This window comes from Lolium rigidum, chromosome 3 (genome assembly GCF_022539505.1).
Source record: "Lolium rigidum isolate FL_2022 chromosome 3, APGP_CSIRO_Lrig_0.1, whole genome shotgun sequence".
In the NCBI taxonomy this organism is placed as follows: domain Eukaryota; kingdom Viridiplantae; phylum Streptophyta; class Magnoliopsida; order Poales; family Poaceae; genus Lolium; species Lolium rigidum.
The window spans coordinates 133232250-133252139 of NC_061510.1; the positions used below are offsets into that span (position 1 = coordinate 133232250).

A 19890-nucleotide genomic window follows, 5' to 3' on the forward strand; every position below is an offset into this window, starting at 1 on the left:
CCCATCGGGAGCGCTGTTCGCGCACCCGAGAGATAAAAAAAGAAGAGAGAGATCATATTGGGAAATAATGACAATATAGCGACAAGGTGGACTAAAATGTTGAGCCTACAACCAAGCACAAGTTCTTGCTTGTAGCCTCGGGGGCTACTCCCATCGGGAACGCTGTTCGCGTGCCCGATGAAATTAATAAAAGGAAAGATAGAAAAGCAAGAGAGTATATTTCGAGTTATAATTAACTCTACATATACTCCCATCGGGAGAGCAATATAAGTCATATTTGACTCAATAAAATGTGCCATTCCAGCAGCCGGAAAAGCACTCGACAATATATTCTCAGAACGCCGAAGTTGCGATCAATTTCTGAATGCCGCAAATTTGCGAAGGTAAGACCCCAGATCCGTTCTGCTGGGCGTGGCATCGCCAAAGACTGCGCTCTGCTACTTTTATCCGTATCAACAGATACGAAGAAAAATCCTAACGGACGCGTTAGGTACCCGATAAATTTGACTGGGACTCGACAGAATGGTAAGACCTTAAGCGGCACCTGTCGAAGTTTACACCAGTATCCCGAGATCATGTCCAGGGACGTGATTTTGAAGTAGGTTTTTGCGGATTGCCACTAGAGGAGTTAACTAGTACCTGATCCGTCAGATGAACTAGCCCCAACTACCATTATCCCTGTACAATATAGAATTTTATGTGAGAAAATATAAAAAGGTTAAAGCTTTCGAGTAAAAATAAACAGTGGAGATTTTCCCTGATTCTACGATTCAAGCAAAATCTCGGGGGCTACTGACATAGGCATCCCAAATGGGCCTGCCAAAGATAGTACCCGGGGTTTACTGAAGGCCCACTACCCGAAGAATAAGAAGATTCGGGAGCCCAAGATATATCAAGGAAAGTCAAGAGTTGTAATAGGAAGTGTTATTTGTAATCTGGCGGGATGAGTTAGAAACCGTCCCGGACTCTGTAACTTGTATAGCACGAATCCCTCGGCTCCACCTCCTATATAAAGGGGGAGCCGAGGGACGAAGAGATAATCGAATCATTGTCTGCAAACCCTAGTTTTCATAATCGTCGAGTACTTTTCGGCTGAAACCTTCGAGATCTACTTGCCCTCTACTTCCAACTAAACCCTAGCCTACAATCCATAGGCATTGACAAGTTGATACCTTGTCATCAAGATCAAGCGGGATGCGCAAGGAAAAGGTATGGACTTGCTAGGTTTTCCTTTTACCGTTCTCAAGGTGGTTGTTGGGAGACCAGACTATAGGATAGATAGACGCACTATCAAGAGGGGATTTCGGATGGGTAACTTGATCACATCATCTTAGGGAGCTCAACCCTTTGAATACTTTGCATATCCCTATTACTTCTTGGTGTTTCTCCGTGTGAGGTTCTTGAGCTTGTTGCTAGATTTACAACAAGCCCAAGTTCATCAAAAACGGAATCCCTCTATAGAATCATCCAAAAATATCCTGTGAGGAGTCTCCATATTTCCAACAAAATTGGTTTCATGTCAATCAGAGTTCGGGAGCATTTTCTGTTTAAAAGAAGAGGAAACAAGTTTTTCAGGGGGTCCTGAAATCAGGCCTTTGGCCCAGCCTACGGAGTGCTGCTGCCGGTCAGTCCGGCACCCAGCCCGGCATGCCGAGTGCTACTGCCGGGCGGGCTGACATCAGGCTCGGCCCATAGATTGTGGTGCCAACCGTCCCAGCCTCCTGGTCAGCCCGGCCTCTGGCCCGCCCTACCGGGTGCTGCTGCCGGGCAGCCCGGCCTCTGGCCCGGCATGCTAGGTAGGCTGCCGAAATTCCCGGAACCTGGTCCGGCCCTGCCGAGCTGTGTGCCGGGTTGCCCGACTTTGCCTCAAACGACTAGTTTTCTCAGCCCGACTTTTTCCCCAACGACTCTATTTTTCCTTGGGCTATAAATAGGCCTTCTTCCACCTTGGACTATGAAAGTTCTTCCACACTCTCTCCTCCATTGTTGACTTTGAAGAACTTGCCCTATCTCTTGATTCCCCCCATGATTCTTGCTCATTCCTGAGGGATCTAAGAGAGGAGATCTAGAGCTATAATCCCCACCAATCCATTTCTCCTCTAAGTGAGCGGAACTCTTGGGATCTAGATCATGGAGTCATTTGTTGATTTCCTCCTTGGTTCTTCCTCTCTAATCTCATCCTAGCATTTGTTGCTTTGGTGGGATTTGAGTGTGAAGGATTTGAACACCTCTAGTGTTCTTGCTTTGCATCATTGCATAGTGTTGAGCTCTCCACCATGATTAGTTCGAGTGAGAGACCATGAGCTTGTTATTCTTGGAGGGTGACCTCCTAGTTGGCTTGGTTGGTGTCCCGATGACCTCTTCGTGGGATAGGCTCGGAGTAAAGGGTGAGCCTTCGTGGCATTGGGGAATCCTTCATGGGACCCCCACCCCTCCAAATGTGACGTACCTTCTTGCAAAGGAAGGGAACACGCGAATACATCTTCGTCTCCGCGTGCCTCGGTTATTTCTATACCCGAGCTTACTTTCCTTGTGATAGCCATTGTGCTTGAAGTACATATATCTTGCTATCACTTGTGCTACATATATCTTGTGCCTATCTTGCTTAGCTCTAGTTGTTGTTGTTGTTGCACTTAGGTGAGCCTAGCCTATTTAGGGTTTGTGCTTGTAAAATAAACGTTAGTTTAATTCCGCATTCTTACAAGCCAAATCTGTAAGAGTTTTTAAAACCTATTCACCCCCCTCTAGGCGACATCTCGTCCTTTCAGAATCAACTTGGCACATACTCAAACATGCATAAGACTAAACAGAAGTCATTTAAGCCTTGATGATTTATCTTGCCTTGAAGTTCTTGTATTACTTTTATGCTTCCGTTAATTTTATATGTCGCAAGCATGATTATGACAGCTACTACTTTCTTGATTGTCGCTTCACAGTCTATTTCTAGCATTCAATTGTACTGAGTATGAGCTCTACTCGTGCATCCAACCACTCAAAAATCAAAGTGCCAATTGTGTCCACCATACATACCTATATGTGGTACTTCACCGCCACTCCAAAGTGAATTGCTTGTGTGCTACCTTTAAACTTTCAAACATTAGTACTTGTGTTGTGTAATTTATAGCTCACGGGAAAGTAGTCTAAAAATTATTGTGGTAAGTATTATGTCTTATGCATTATTAGTTCTTATAAGTTGCTTGTTGTGTGATAACCATGCTGTCATGGGGAACACCACCAACATGCCTTTGTTGAATATCGTGTGAATTACTACGCATGCTCATCTTGTTTGAAGTAAGGGAGTTTACCATGAGTTGAAAAGATTGGAGTATGCATATTGTTAGAGAGGAACATTGGGCTGCCAACTAAAGCCATGTTCACATGGTGGAAGTTTTAGCGAAACGAAAGTCCAAATATCTGTTGTCCTTGTTTTCCCGGTATGGATGTCCAAAAAGTTGAGATTCATCAAAATGAGAAATCAAATGAGATTCATCTCCTACGACCTTTGTACAGGAGGCAAGGAGGTACCCCTTTGCGACACTTGGTTGAAACATATGTATGCGATGAAAATTCATGGAAATCCAAGCTAATTGGGACAAAGTGTGAGCACTATTAGTATATTATGCATGAGGCAAGCAACTTATAGGAAGTTTTATGCATGAGCCATATTATTTATTACTACCGTTGACATGAGTTGCACTCTCAAAAAAAAAAATTTCAACACTCCTATTGCATTCAAAATGAAAAGCTCTAGCACATGAGCAATCTTACTTCCCTCTGCCCAGGGCTAATCTCTTACTTTTATGTTGAGTCACCATCAGTTCTTTGAGCACTTTCTTGAAAGCATAGCTGTCATTCTTAGTTTAATGTGCTTGTCCCGGAATAAGATTAATTGTGGTATAACTGCGATGCTTGAATCTTTCGATATTTTTTACTTCTAGTCTTCTCTTGAACTTCAGAGGTGCCCCGACATTTATGTTTTGCTCCGCAAATAGGGCAAACGAGGTACCACTTTATCATATCATATTATGAATATTGCAATCCTGCAGATACTTATGTTTCATGTTGCTTATTATTGTGTTGGTATCCTTTCATGATTTACATAACTTCTTATTATTAATTGCCTGAGCATTTGATCATGTAGTTAGAATATATACATCATATGAAGCAAAAAGGTTCGTGAAAGTTTCTTTTATCATACTCAGTTGTCACTAAATTGCTTGAGGATAAGTAATAAGCTAAGCTTGGGGGAGTTGATACATCCAAAACGTATTTACTTTCATGAACACTTTTGCTGTTGTTTGCCCTCTATCTTGTGTATTTTGAATACAACTAACACGGACTAACGATGTTTTCAGCAGAATTGCTCTGGTGTCTCTTTTTTTGCAGAAATCCAACTTTCAGTAAAATTCCCGAAAAATATAGAAAAACTCATATTTCACCTGAAGACTCCCGGAGCCAGAAGACGAGACGGAGGGGGCCACGAGAGTCCCACACCTACCCTAGGCACGGGCTAGGCCTTGGCCACGCCTAGGGGTGGTCTGGCCGCCTCGGACACCCCCTCGACCTCTCTTTTGCACTATATAAGCCTCCTGACCTGAAAACCGAGGGGGGTTTGACGTTTTTCTAGAAAGAGTTCCGCTGCTCCACCGCCACCAGAAACCCCAATCCGGGACCAGAAACTGTGTTCTGGCACCCTGCCGGGACGGGGATTTGGAGGAGATCATCGCCATCGCCATCACCGACGCCTCTCCATCAACCATCCATGATTCTCCCATCCATGTGTGAGTAATTCCTCGTTGTAGGATGTAGGGGACGGTAGGGATCGGTTGAGATTGGTCATGTAATAGCTATAAGATTGTTATGAGCATAGTGCCTAGTATCCGTTGTTAGTATTTTTGACATTGTTGCAACTTGCTATGCTTAATTCTTGTCAATTTGGGCATGAGTGCCATGATCTCAGATCTGAACATATTATTGATTCATGAGGATAATTATTGTTTTTGATCATATCTGCAAGTTGTATACACATATTGTTGTCCGGAACCCGAGGCCCCAAAGTGACAATAATTGGGATAACCGGAGGGGATGACTATGATGTGAGGATCACGTGTGTTCACGGAGTGTTAATGATTTGCTCCGATACTCTATTAAAAGGAGTACCTTAATTACCAGTAGTTTCCCTAGAGGCCCGCTGCGACGGGCTGGTAGGACAAAAACTATCGTGCAAGTTTCTCATTGCGAGCACACACGACTAAATAGGAACACACGCCTATGGTTATATTATGCTAGGATGCTTTTATCATTATTACTTATAATGCCTATGTCTTTCTATTATATGGACTCTCTCATTCATGCAACGCCCGTTCATCCATCGATGTGCCTACAATATTTTAATCCTACTGTCTACTGCAATCATCGCTACTGCTATTTTGAATTCGCTACTGTTGTTACTTCACTACTACCACTGGTATAAAACTGTTACTACTGATAAACCGTTGCGAGCAAGTCTATTTTCAGGTGCAGATGAATTGATAACTTTTCTGTTAAAGCTTATAAATATTCTTTGACTCCCCTTGTGTCGAATCAATAAATTTGGGTTTTACTTCCCTCGAAGACTGTTGCGATCCCCTTTACTTGTGGGTCATCAGCTAACGAGTGGGCCCATGGGTACTTTAATCAATTCACTTTAGGATTTAAACCTTTTCACTTTTAAATTTAACTCTTCCATTTTAAAAATTGCAAATAAATCCAGAATAACTTACAAATTCAAGAAAATTAGGAATAATTCATTTAAATTATGCCTTAACCAACATAAAATAAGAAATAAGATAAAAAATTAAATTTAAATTCTGGAATTTTTAAAAATAAATTCCAAGTTGGAATTCAATATTTAAAATTGTCCTTGGATATAAAAATCAAGGAAAATTCCAAATGACTTTAAATATTTGTTAAATCAAATATTTTCAAAAAGGAAAACTCTAATATTCCAAATCTTTTCCTTTTGAGGAAAATCATTATCAAAATAATAGTAAAGAGTTATAAATTATTATTTAAGGAATTAATATTCCAATGAAGCTTTAATCACACAAATATTAAGAAATACTTCGGGAAAAGGGATTCAAGCAAAAATAAATCCATCATGCATACATCATTTGAATTTTTATAACATTGTGCTTATCGGACAATGATGCTTCTTTTCAGAACCCGAGGTCCAGGTTCCATCCAAACCCTCGAAATGCACTATCTCGTAGTCTCCAGGAAAGTTCACTCTTTCCCATGCCATATTGATTATGTTCTATCAATTTACTCGCAAAGCAATATACTTATCACTCATACATTGAAAATAAAATGTTACTTTTCTAATAATGAATATGACTATGTGGTGGGCAATGGAACCATGGTATGTGTTGATGGTGGAGGTTCCATTGCAAGGGTTCTACTCATCTAGGACTAATCACCAATGTCGTCTAGTGATTCTAGCGTCGTACATATCACGTTAACCATAAGATCTATAATGGCTTTGGGAAAGTCAGCTGTATCTTTTCCCTTCTGCATATCAACGGACTTCATAGAGCCTGGCTGTGTGTTGCGAGAACACCCAGCGGTTGGAAAATCCTTTAAATCCCCATCCGTGTGGATGAGTGCGCTCTACCGTCTATGATGGATTGTCCATAGCACATCGTGGATAAAGCCGTATGATCGGGAGATGTCTACCGGGGATGTGCGGATGGACAAAAGGGTGGGTATGCAGGGTCGCAGAGAAGGCGGTGATTGGCTTGGTTCTTATACTGGGCCTCACACCAAGGAAGTGTGGACGGGAAAGTACGCCCAGCTGGCAACAAGGATAAGTTCTCTTATGGGAAAAGTAACGCACATCTGCAGAGTGTATTGAATTGTGGTTGTCACTCCCTGTTCCGGAAAGGGAACTATGAATGTGGCAGGAAAGGAACTCCGTAAAGTTCTGGTCAACCTGTGAAGACTGACGGGCATAGTTTTCAGAATAAAATAAATGTTTTGAAGAAATGTTTGCGAAACATGCATTGACCTGAGATTTTCTGATCAATGATCGTAGCTAGTGCATCAAACACCTTTTGTTTTGAACTTGCTGAGTACCTTTGTACTTACTTTCTTTCGACACCTTGCTATATTGTGACACCGAAGAGGAGGCCTACACCGGAGCACCAGAAGGGAGTATGATTTGTTCTACGAGGAACTAGATCTTTCTGGAGGAGTTAAGGGCGTGGGCAATAGAATAGTCTACGGAGCAGATGGCACAAAGGCGGAGAAGTAAACACCTACCGTAGACATATCAGAGCCGAGCAGCGTAGTGACTTACTTAAATAAGTTGGTGAGCTCGTCATGTCTACTTTTGATTCGATGTTGTAATGAAACTTAAGTAAGATCTTAGGGTGTTCTCATCGGACCTGCAAGAATACCAAGTTGTTAAGAACCTTGTTTGTAATAATATGTGTAGTGTTATGACCTGCAATGTTTCTGTTGTACCACTCTGAGGGATGTGATATTTGTGAAGAAGCCCCTTTATGAATGTCATATCAACGACTTGTATACTATAAAATGTAGTGGTATGCTGGGTCACCGCACCCCCCCCCCCAATTTTTTTTTAGACTAGTCTACCGAGCGAGCGTGCTCAAATAGAGAGAACCGATGAATTAAAGGAGGGGGTGAGCTCTAACGTACCCTGCCACCTTGGCACGAGGACCTGGTCAGAGAAGGTGGAGGTGCCGGAGCGTGTGGAGGACGAGGAGTTGACTGCATCCTACGTTGCCATCTGATCCATAAGACCGTCGATGAAGTTGTAGTCATCTTTGTAGATCCTGAACCCGCTGGAGCAGATGAATTCCTTTCTTTTCTCAATCTTGCTGGATATGGCTGAATCAGCGGTAGCCGTGGAAGCCTCCCGCGCGGCCATCTCCTCTGGCGCCTTTGTGGCAGTGGCGTCGCCTCAATCTTCCTCTTCCTCACCATGCGATGTAGTCTGATGTGAGGGCTGCTATCTGTGGTTGTGGCTACGATAGAGGAAGCCTCCCACGCGACCACCTCCTCAGGCACCTCCGTGGAGGCGGAGTCGCCCATCCTCTTCCGCTTCCTCAGCCTAGGCAGTTCTGCTCCACAAGCTACTCGTGATTAGCTTTGGAGGACATCCTCTTCCACTGGCGAATCTACAAGTATCTTAAGGGCTGCACAGGATACCCCCTAGAAAAAATCCTTTCCAAAATAGTATTTTTTACACCACACATGCACCCCCTAAAAAAGTTCAAAATTTGTTGTGATTAGCTTTGGAGGACATCCTCTTCCACTGGCGAATCTACAAGTATCTTAAGGGCTGCACAGGATACCCCCTAGAAAAAATCCTTTCCAAAATAGTATTTTTTACACCACACATGCACCCCCTAAAAAAGTTCAAAATTTGTTGTGCACCCTCTAGGCACCCTGGTTTGAGATGTTGTTGCTCCGCCATATCCTCTTCCATTGCTTATCCTCGGTCATGGTACACGTTTGTTCAGATATGGATTGGACAGCGAAATTGCGGCTAGCCAGTGGGAAAGACGGATAACCTTTGTCTCTTGATTTTGTTAAAGTATTATGAAGTTTCTTGTTGTATGGCCCCATGACAGAAAAAAAGGTGTGCGTTTCACATCAGCCGTGATCTACTTAATGTGAGAGTTTTTTCCGTGCGATTGATATGTGTGGGATGGTATTTGGCCTGTAATTTGCGTGAAGTGTGACACTACCGCATCTTTCACCTTAATAGTAAATATATTTTTAGATTTTTCCGAATGGAGGAGTATTTCCTGTACCCTACACCTCTTCTCCCGATAAAACCACAACGATACAGGAGCCACCACATCAACTTTTGTATGGAGTGTGCATAGTCATGCTGCAAGTGGGACATCATGCGGGGCCCATGTATTTTTTTGCATATACCTGCAATTAAATACGGGACATCTGCGGCAGGTCGCGAACACTGATCATGTTTAGGCGGCTTCCGTTTGTGCCTGCATAGAGATAGCATCTCCTGGAACACTGATCATGTTTAGACAGCTTCCGTTTGTGCCCGCATGAGATAACATATCCTGGTCAGCGGTCTTCTCTGCAACTTCTCGCGACCAAGGTCGTCCCCATGCACCCCCGACCGGACTCCACTCATCCAGCCTTGATTCGGCCACCGCCGGTGTCGATCCAACCTTCTTTAACCTCGATTTGGACACCTGCAGTGCAGATCCCGCTGTCCCTGCCTCGAATCGGCCGCCACCGGTACCGATCCGGCCATGGCACCTGTCTCGAATCGGCCATCTCAACATCATGGTGGCTGCGGACGTTGATCATCTCCGGCAGCAGCGCTTTTATCTCCTAGCCGAGCACCCGAGCCTTGAGCCCTCGACGCCTCCTTCCTCCTTGGAATTCCAGACCTTTGCGGAATATGCAGCCTAGGACGTGGGTCAAGTGGTTGCCAACTTAATCATGCAAAAATAACTCAGTTTGATGCACCGTGAGTGCATAGGCTCTACAACAACCAAAGTGTAAGCTACTAGTACAGCCAACACGAGATAAATAGGCATAGAGTAACCGAAGTTTGAATTAATAGAGAGAAATATAATAAACATGTTCTCATCCTGGGAATTATATGCGGTTCTTCAACACCACCAGGCACCGAACTGCTAGTACAAATTATATGTTTTGTTGTTCTCAAGGCGACCAAGCTGATGACTGAGCGGCAACCTTCTCATCCGAGAATGATTCAGAGTTTGGTATCCAGCTGCAGCGGCTCCTTTTCGATCCCAAATTGAAATGCTTTATTGGACTCATCTTGCTGTATCACCTTCTCACCAGTTTCATTTTCAGCGTGAGCTGTAAGTGTCGACACAGTCCAATGAACGAAAGAAGTGATTCCAAGTGTGATCAGAATGCTGTTCACCACCTTCTTTCCATCACTACTCTTTGCCAAATGTAATTGCTTGCTGAAACATTAGAAAAAAGGAAAAAAAAAAAGATAAAACAAGTAAGAGACAACTCTATAATAATACAAATATTTTACCACTCATCAACTAACAACTACAGAAAATCCTCTTATAACACTAGAAGTATTACAACAAAAAAACATTATCGATACTGTCCCTACTCTACAAATGAGATAATCAAGTTACCACACAGCAGTTACTCTGGAAATATTGAGCAGGAACAAAGGGGAGCATGACATTCAGATATAGGCATACACACCCAGCGACAACAACTAATATGAGCACATGTCATCCTGAAGGTTTTATGACTGATAAATCTATGCAAAAGGCCATACGTGTGTACGCATAAACTAACAAGTAAACCAAAAACAATCTTGATTTGCACTATGATACACTAGATACCAGTAAATGGTTGCAGAAAAATACAGAACTGTTTGGAAGGTTCAACCAGCAAAAAATATATAACAGCAAAAGTACAAAGGTAAATTTTATAGCAACTGTCAAAACAAATTTAATCACAATTCCTGGACAAAGTTTGGAAGAATGGAAGCTCTATTTGAGATTTTTCAACAGTGTAACATACAATCAAATTAAGTTTGGAAAAGAAGGTGTATGAAGCATCCTAGTTTGACAGCATACTACACAGTTAGACACTACATAACTTAGAACACTTAAGGTGCCATCAGATCTGTAAAAATAAGGAAAGCAATATTGAAGAACCATCCTTAAAAAGAATAACTGAAGACCGGAAGCACTTGTATGTCCTTGAGATGTTTCAAGTCTGAGAACTATAGTACTACCTCTATCCTAAATATAAGACATTTGGGAAATCAATTGAACTCCCAAAACGTATTACCACGACAGAGTGAACTAAGTGACCATATTACCACAAGATTATGTTAAGTCTTAGCTGAATATAGAAGTCACAGCAGTATCCTAAGTGTCTTTGTAGCTCTGCGCAGTATCCTAAGACTCTGATCTGTCTAAACCCTACCCACTACGTCCTCAAATAAGTGTACAATCTAGGCTTTGGACTAAGTCAAACTTTTAAAGACCAATTTTAAAAATAAATGTAGCAACATATATGACATCAAATCAAAATATTATGAAACTACATTTTAAAATGAAACTAGTGATACTAATTTAGTGTCATAAATGTTGCTATGCTTCCCTGTAAAGTTGGTAAAAAATTATTAAATTGAGTTAGGACAAAGGCTAGAAATAAACTTAGTTGTGGACGAAGGGAGTATGCAATTTTGCCATGATGATCCAGTGTCTTTGGAGCTTTGCGCTAGCTTTTTTTTACTAATTGTCTCTTTAAATTTCAGCACGGCCATATCATCTAATAAGTGTGCATGAGAAAAGAAAATGGATGAACTGAGTAGATTAACTGTCCATCAATAAGTCTTAGCTGAAACCAAACAAGGTAACATTTAACATATAAATATAACTGCTATATACTGATATTTATATCAAGGGCACTGGGCATTAGCTTCGCCCTGGGCCCCAAAAATCTCAAGGACCAGCCCTGGATATAACTAACAGATCAAGGAAGCAAACAAAAAAATATTGATATTGTTTTCAATCTACAGATGTGTTAATCAAGAAAAACACGCTGATAATGGAACTAAATCATTGATGAAACCGAAAGAAACACGATCATATATCATTGGGACATATTTCAAGCCTATTCTAACTACCGAATCACGTCGTTGGTATGGACATAACTGTATTTATAGATTAATTACCACGGAGCAGGACAAGCAGAACAAAACTCACAGTTACCCTACAAGTGTATCGTACTCAGTACTCACTACTCAGTGGAAATATTCAAAAGAGCCATGTCAACAGGAACAATGAGGAACATGAGAATAATACGGCCATCTAATTGGCCATAGCAGAGTAAGCTTAAACTAACTAGAACTAAACTGAAAGCAAATCTTGACGCTATCATATACTAGATGCAAGTAATTGGTTGCAGAGGAATACCAAACTATTTGGAAGGTTCAAGCAGCATAATTTTAAACAGCAGAAGTACAAGTTATCTTTGACCGTGAGAGTCAAAACGCGTTTCTTTTATCAATGGAAAAATCAACATTCCTGGACAAAGTCCGGCACAAGGGAAGCACTATTTGAGATTTTGACATTAGACATACAATCAAACTATGTCTAGCAAACCAAGCCCATGAAGGATCACAGTTTCACACCAAGCTACACAGTTGCACACTACAGCACTTAGAACAGTTAAGGCACCATTTTAAGTACTAGATGTACAAAAATAATGAGAGCAATATTGAAGACCACTCCTTTAAAAGAAGATCTGAAGACCAGGAACACCAAAATTTCCTTTAGAAATTTCTAATCTGACAACTACAATAGTATCCGTATGTGACAGGACAAGCAGTTTACAGAGTGAACTAGCTGACCACATTCCCGTGTTACATTCAGTAGTTACCTGAACAAGGAAGTAGAAACATTACCCTAAGTATATTCCATTTTTGGGAAACTACTTTGCTGGCTTGAAACAAAGCAGCAAATAGCTTCACCGAAATAGCACCCAGGAGTAGAAAATCAAAAATACTCCACAAGACATTCTCTACTGCTCACAGAGCCCGTGAACCAATCAAACAAGATCATGAAACCTATCGGAATGCTAAAGCCAACCGCTAGTAACATACAGAAAATTACCACAATCAAGTGACTGTTTGCTAGTTGTGTTACACCATAATGAAATTAAAGGTAACATTTGAGCATGCAGCATGCGCACAAACAGACACACGGAAGTACAAAACAAGTAGTGTAGAAGCCTCGCCTAATGGTGCACTAAATCCAAGTCTACCAGCAAAAATTGCCCTAGATTAACAATGGAAGAAGTGAACATCAGATCAGAGACGGATCTACAGGGTGTGCCTGGTTTGCAGCCAAGGGTACAGTCAAACTCCCAAATAAGGGTATTGTTACTAGGGTTTTTACACAATCAAACAGCAATCCATCTTCGACATACCAACTATGCAACCCGATGGAACTTTCCACGCATCCTGGAAGGTCACCACGAGCAGACGGTTCATGGAGGACGAAACTCGAGCCTAAACATCAAAAACGCAAGCCCTACACAGGCTGAAGTAACCGAAGTTTCAAAGACGGATTCGCGTCGCCGGAATAATCATCTTGCAGCCATAAGTCGCGCTAGAGGGGGGAGGGAGGAGGAGGCGCGGGGGGTATACGTTGATGATGTCGACGTTGTCGGCGTCGTCCTTCCTGCCGGTGGATGAGGTGCCGAGCCTCCGCTGCACGATCCTCGTCGCCGCGCTGACGGGTGTCCTGGCCGCCGCCATCGCCGCCGCCATCACCATCGCCGCGCGAGAAAACCCTAGAACACGGTGGCTCTCTCGCTCTCTGGATCCCCTTCCCTTCCCTCTCTGTCCCTACAGATGAGACGAAGTTTTCTTTTCTTCTTTTTTGCTTTTTTTTTTTAACTTAAAACACCTTTCTCATTATAAAATAGCCAGCAAGCCCAATCAGCTCAATCCGTGAACGCCTGGACAGAGTAATAGTGAACAATGCATGGAATATAATGCATCCTGGTGCAGTGGTGCAACATTTGGAATTTGCAAGATCCGATCATCGCCCAATCCTTCTGGACACGGACTTTCAAATTATTCCAAGCAATCCTAACCCAAGTATTAAATTTGAGGCCAAATGGTTACATGAAAAAGACTTCATTGAGGTAGTGGAACAGGCTTGGCACAATGCAAATGAGGCAACGGCTGGGAGTGGGGTACTGGATAGACTCGCTCATATGCATAAGGCGCTCCATGACTGGGACAGGCATATTCTCAAACAACCGAGAAAGAGAATCCGCAAAGCACAAAAGAAATTAGATAGTGCTATGAATGGGCCGATGACCGATGAGAATGAGAAGATTGCGAAGGAAATGACTGATCTTGTGGAGATGCTGCTACAGCAAGAGGAAGTACACTGGCTCCAACGTTCTAGAGCAAATTGGCTAACGCAGGGTGATCGCAACACTAATTTTTTCCACCAATTCGCTACAGCTCGCCGCAAGAAATTTTTTATTAAAAGACTTAAGGATCCAAATGATGAGTGGGTCGAAGGTACGGCGATGCTTAAACCTCTTGTCTTTGATTATTTTACTAATCTGTTCACGTCTGAGGTTCAGTACACAGACCCTGCTCTTTTGGAGAAAATTCAGACTAAGGTTAATGATGATATGAATGAGCGTCTTACGGCCCCTTTCACGGCTGAAGATGTGAAGAAAGCTGCTTTTAGCATCGATGATTTTAAAGCTCCAGGACCCGACGGTCTACATGCCATATTTTATAAAAAATTCTGGAGTCTATGTGGTGATCAGATTACAAATGAAATATTACAGGCTTTGAACTCTGGAGTCATCCCCGAAGGCTGGAATGATACAACTATTGTCATGATACCAAAAGTAGACAATCCGGAGCTAGTCACTCAATATCGGCCTATAAGTCTATGTAACGTTATTTACAAAATAATCTCTAAAATGCTAGCCTTTCGACTGAAGAAGGAACTGCCCGAGGTGATTTCACCAATGCAAAGTGCCTTCGTGCCTGGGCGGCTTATTACAGATAATGTTCTGGTAGCATATGAATGCATTCACTCTATTAAGGGGAAAAGGACCGGAAATAATGGAGCTTGTGCGGTGAAATTGGATATGCACAAAGCTTATGATCGGGTTGAATGGATTTTCTTGGAAAATATGATGAGGAAACTTGGCTTTTTGGAAAGATGGATTACAATCATGATGTCTTGTGTGAGGTCTGTCAGATACCAAGTAAGGTTTAACTCTGAGGAAACGGATATGTTTTCCCCTACGAGGGGTCTCCGTCAAGGGGATCCTCTCTCTCCATATTTGTTCCTTATTTGTGCGGAAGGTTTATCTAGTCTATTATTGCATGAAGAAGAAGTTGGTGGCATTGATGGGTTAAGAGTGTGCAGAAATGCACCGTCAGTCTCTCATTTACTTTTTGCTGATGATTCTCTTATACTCATGAAGGCGGATATGAATAATGCAACTTCCTTGCAACATGTTCTTGATACCTACTGTGCAAATTCGGGTCAGTTGGTGAGTTTGGCGAAATCTAGTATCTTTTTCTCTCCGAATACCCATGTTTTGGTAAGGTCAGATATTTGTGAGATTCTTCATATTGACACCGAAGCCCTATCTGATAAGTATCTTGGACTTCCGGCTATTATTGGGGCAGATAGAAGTGACTGCTTTCTTCATTTTGTGGAAAGGATAATTCAGAGGATAAATGGATGGAAAGAAAAAATGTTATCTATAGGCGGCAAGGAGATCCTTCTGAAGGCAGTAGCTCAAGCAATTCCTGTTTACGCGATGTCAGTGTTCCAAATCCCCATTGGAGTGTGTAAGAAAATGACAGATGCTATAACTCAATTCTGGTGGGGTGATGATGAAAATAGTAAGAAAATGCATTGGCTAGCATGGTGGAAATTGTGCTATCCAAAAAATGAGGGAGGCATGGGATTTAGGGATTTTCATTCTTTTAATCTGGCCATGTTGGCTAAACAAGTTTGGAGGTTATTAAACGAGCCAAATTCTCTATGTGCCCAAGTGTTGAGATCAAAGTACTATCCCAATGGTGATATTTTAAAGGCAGGGCCTAAGTCAGGTTCCTCTTTTACATGGCAGAGCATTTTAGCTGGGATGACTACCTTTAAAAGGGGTTATATATGGAGAGTTGGCGACGGAGAGAAGATAAATATTTATACTGACCCATGGATTCCGTCTAGTCCTGACAGGAAAATAATGACCCCGAGAGGTGACAGTATATATACAAAGGTGGTTGATCTCATTATCCCAAACATCGGCACATGGAATGAAGAGAGACTAAATGAACTTTTTAATATAGTGGATGTAAACCGTATACTGGAGATACCCCTGCACAATCAAGGTTTTGAGGACTTCATTGCCTGGAATTTCACCAAACATGGTCAGTATGCGGTCAGGTCTGGATACCATCTCCAGTGGAGACACCAATTTGGTCCCAGGACATCTCAGTTATCTCTCCCAGGTTCATCAGTTAATAACCCGATTTGGAAAATTATTTGGAAGCTCAAGGTACCTAGTAAAGTTAAAATCTTCGTTTGGCGAGCACTGCATGGAATACTGCCACTCAAATCAATTTTGGCAAATCGGCATGTTGGAACGAATGGTGGATGTCCTATCTGTAATCAAGCAGCGGAAGATGTACTGCATCTTGTTTTTACATGTCCTACTGCTCGATCTCTTTGGTGTTCCCTAGGTATATCCCAAATCATGGAAGAAGCCCTAGAGGAAGATCGCTCAGGTTCTGCAGTCCTTGAATTTTTGTTCAGGAGACAAGATACCTCTATGCCTGGAATTGATCTAGGAATGAAGGAAGTTATTGCTGTTGGAAGTTGGTACCTCTGGTGGATCCGTCGACAACGCACACATGATGAACAAGTTCCGCCAATGTTCAAGTGCAAATTCTCTATCCTCTCTATTGCTGCTAATGTTGCAAAGGCCCAGAGCAAGACAACTACTCAGAGGGTTCGATGGTCTAGACCGCCACCGAGGATTACTAAGGTAAATGTTGACGGTTCTTTTCATTCAGATTCTCATACAGGGTCGGTAGGTGCCATTCTTAGGGATTACGAAGGAAAGTTTGTTGCGGCATCATCGATCTACTTGCCTAATATTGCATCGGCGGCGGCGGCTGAGGCGTTGGCCATGAAGGAGGGTCTTGATCCTGCAAGTAGATTGGGGTGCAATAACATCCAAATAGAGTCTGATTCTTTAGATACAGTGGAGGCGTGTACAGGAGAAGCTACTTGGTGGGGACAATCGTCGGCTATCTTTGCGGATTGTGTTGATCTCGCCGCACTTATTGGAGGTGTTCAGTTCCAATACTGTCCAAGGGAAGCAAATGAGGCAGCTCATGATTTAGCTAGGGCTTGTTTTAGTAGCAAAGTCTCTTGTAATTGGGTCGATGAACCCCCTGATTTTATTCTTGGTAGGCTTTTAAACGATGTAACTATACTTTGATTGAAGCAGCAAGTTCCAGACGCACTCTTTTCCTTACCAGTGTACCTAAGGGGACTGGAAGGTTTTTAATGAGGCGGCTTGCTGGCTTAATATATATGGTATTTCAAAAAAAAAAAAAGCCAGCAAGCCGCCTCATTAAAAACCTTCCAGCCCCCTTCGGTACCCTGGTAAGGAAAAGAGTGCGAAAAGAACTTGCTGGCTTTCACAGTTACAGAATAGATACATCATCCGCAAGCGCACTAATAATAAAATCAGGGGGATCATCCAGCCACACAATTGACTCTACTCCCCCTGAATGTCTAGCTAGTTCATGCGCTACAGTATTAGCCTCCCTAGGACTATGAGAAAACTCAACCTCCGTGAAACCCCTACAAAGCATGGTACATTCCTCATAAATAGCTGCAGCAGGTCCCAAAGAATTACCTCCTTGTTTCATGATTTCAACTATCTCCAAGCAATCAGAGACCACTTCCAACCTGTTGCGTCCAATTTGTGCCGCCAATAAGAGACCATCACGCAAAGCTCTCGCCTCCGCTGACGCAGGGTCCGAAATAAAAGGGATACCAGAAGAGCTCGCCGCCAGAAAGGCTCCTCGATCATCCCTCAAGATAGCACCAGTGCTTCCCGTACCAGAATCTTCACAAAACCCCGCATCCACGTTGAGTTTAACAAAGTCCTCCTTTGGTTTAGACCACCTACGCCTGATTCCATCTGTTTTCTTCTTCTTTGCTCTTGAATAGCTTAAAGATAACGCACAGATTGATTGCGCCGTTCTTGCAGTATTTTGTACCGGTTCCCCATGAGCAGCCTTCCTCCGCTCCCACCATATATACCAGATGCCAACAGCCAGGAGGTCATTGCGGTCAACTTTAGGGAGCAATGGTGCGGCTATAGAGCGATCTCTGCGAAGTGCTTCGAGAACCGCCCCTCCATGAGGCTCATGCATACACACATGCGATATAAGGTCGCCCATGCCCAATTTTGCCCAAATTTCGCCAACTCTTGGAAATTTGAAGAAAGCATGACATATACTTTCGCAGTCTGACTGACATAATTTGCACTGAGAACTATTAATCATATGTCTGTTAGCAAGGACACCGTTGCAAGGGATAGCACCTAAGAGGGATCTCCATAAATGGATCTTGATCTTTGCAGGGACATTAAGTGACCAAATAGTTTTCCAAACAGGTAAATTCGAAGAAGTACCATAATTGGATGTCCTCCTTAGTTTGATACCGTGCTGGTGCTCCCATTCAAGGTAGTATGATGATCTAACAGAGAACACTCCTGTTTTTGTGTAATGCCATGAGACAAAATCCTGCATCATACTAGTAGCTAGGGGAATATTCAGAATTCTTTGGACATCAACCGGCCAGAAAATGTCCTTAATAATCTCCTCATCCCACTGTCCTGTCTCAACATCAATCAGCTCGGATACCTTTGTTAGGACAATATTACCTCTTCTTGTTATAATTTTCCGATTTGGACTTCCAGGCACCCATGGGTCAGTCCAAATATTAATTTCAGAGCCATTTCCAACTCTCCAAATATGTCCCCTTTTGAATGTTTGTATACCTGCCCATATGCTCTGCCAGGTAAAAGAACTTCCTTTCTTAAGATTACAGTTCAGAATATCGCCTGTAGGAAAATATTTAGCCCTCAGTACTGAAGCACAAAGTGAGTCCGGTTCAGAAATCAGCCGCCACACCTGTTTAGCGAGCATAGACAAGTTAAAACAGTGCAAATCCCGGAATCCCATTCCTCCTTGTTTCTTCGGCACACACATCTTCCACCAGGCAAACCAATGCATATGCTTCTTCTGATCATCATCTCCCCACCAGTATTGGGACATTGCAGTTATTATCCCTTTAATAATCTGTTTGGGTAGCTTGAACACAGACATAGCATACGCAGGAATAGCTTGAATGACGGCTTTCAGGAGTGCCTCTTTACCGCCGAAGGACATATTCTTCTCTTTCCAACCACTAAGAAGTTTACAGATCCTATCAATCAAATGTTGAAAACAATCCGATCTATCAACGCCCACCAAAGGTGGCAGCCCAAGGTATTTATCAGTAATTGCTTCAGTCATAATATTCAGAATAGTGCACACCTCCTCCCTAATTTCAACACCCGAGCAGGGACTGAAGTAGATAGTAGATTTTGCATCACTCACCAACTGACCCGATGCCGCACAATATTCATTCAACACATTCCGAAGGGTGAGAGCATTGTTTGCATCAGCTCGCATAAGTATCAAAGAATCATCTGCAAATAGGAGGTGAGAAACCGCCGGGGCACTTCTACACACTTTAACCCCAATGAGATTTCCATTCCTTTCTTCATGCTTCAGTAAGCTCGAGAGACGCTCCGCACACAGAAGAAATAAGTACGGTGATAGGGGATCCCCCTGGCGGAGGCCCCTAGTAGGGTAAATATAATCAGAAAGTTCATTGTTTATTCGAACTTGATACCTGACAGAAGATACGCACGCCATAATGAGATCAACCCATGAATGGTCAAAACCCAGCCGCACCAGGATCTTCTGGAGGAAAGTCCACTCCACTCTGTCGTAGGCCTTATGCATATCCAACTTCACCGCACAAATTCCATACTTCCCCGTCTTTTTACTCTTAATGGTGTGGTAACTTTCATAAGCTACGAGAATATTATCCGTAATGAGCCGGCCCGGAACGAATGCACTCTGGTTAGGAGTTATGATATCTGTAAGAATATGCTTCAGACGATTTGCCAACAGCTTGGCAATTACCTTGTACACCACATTACATAAACTGATGGGTCGAAATTGGGTAATCGACTCAGGGCTCTCAA

General features: G+C 42.6%; 1 long non-coding RNA gene across 1 annotated transcript; it reads right to left on the reverse strand.

Moving 5' to 3' along the window:
• Nucleotides 1-9484: 9484 nt before the first annotated feature.
• Nucleotides 9485-13441, reverse strand: LOC124702361. The gene is made up of 2 exons (XR_007002434.1): nucleotides 13205-13441; nucleotides 9485-9980 (listed from the first exon to the last, which is right to left on the reverse strand). It is a non-coding gene; the product is annotated as an uncharacterized LOC124702361 (long non-coding RNA).
• Nucleotides 13442-19890: the final 6449 nt, after the last annotated feature.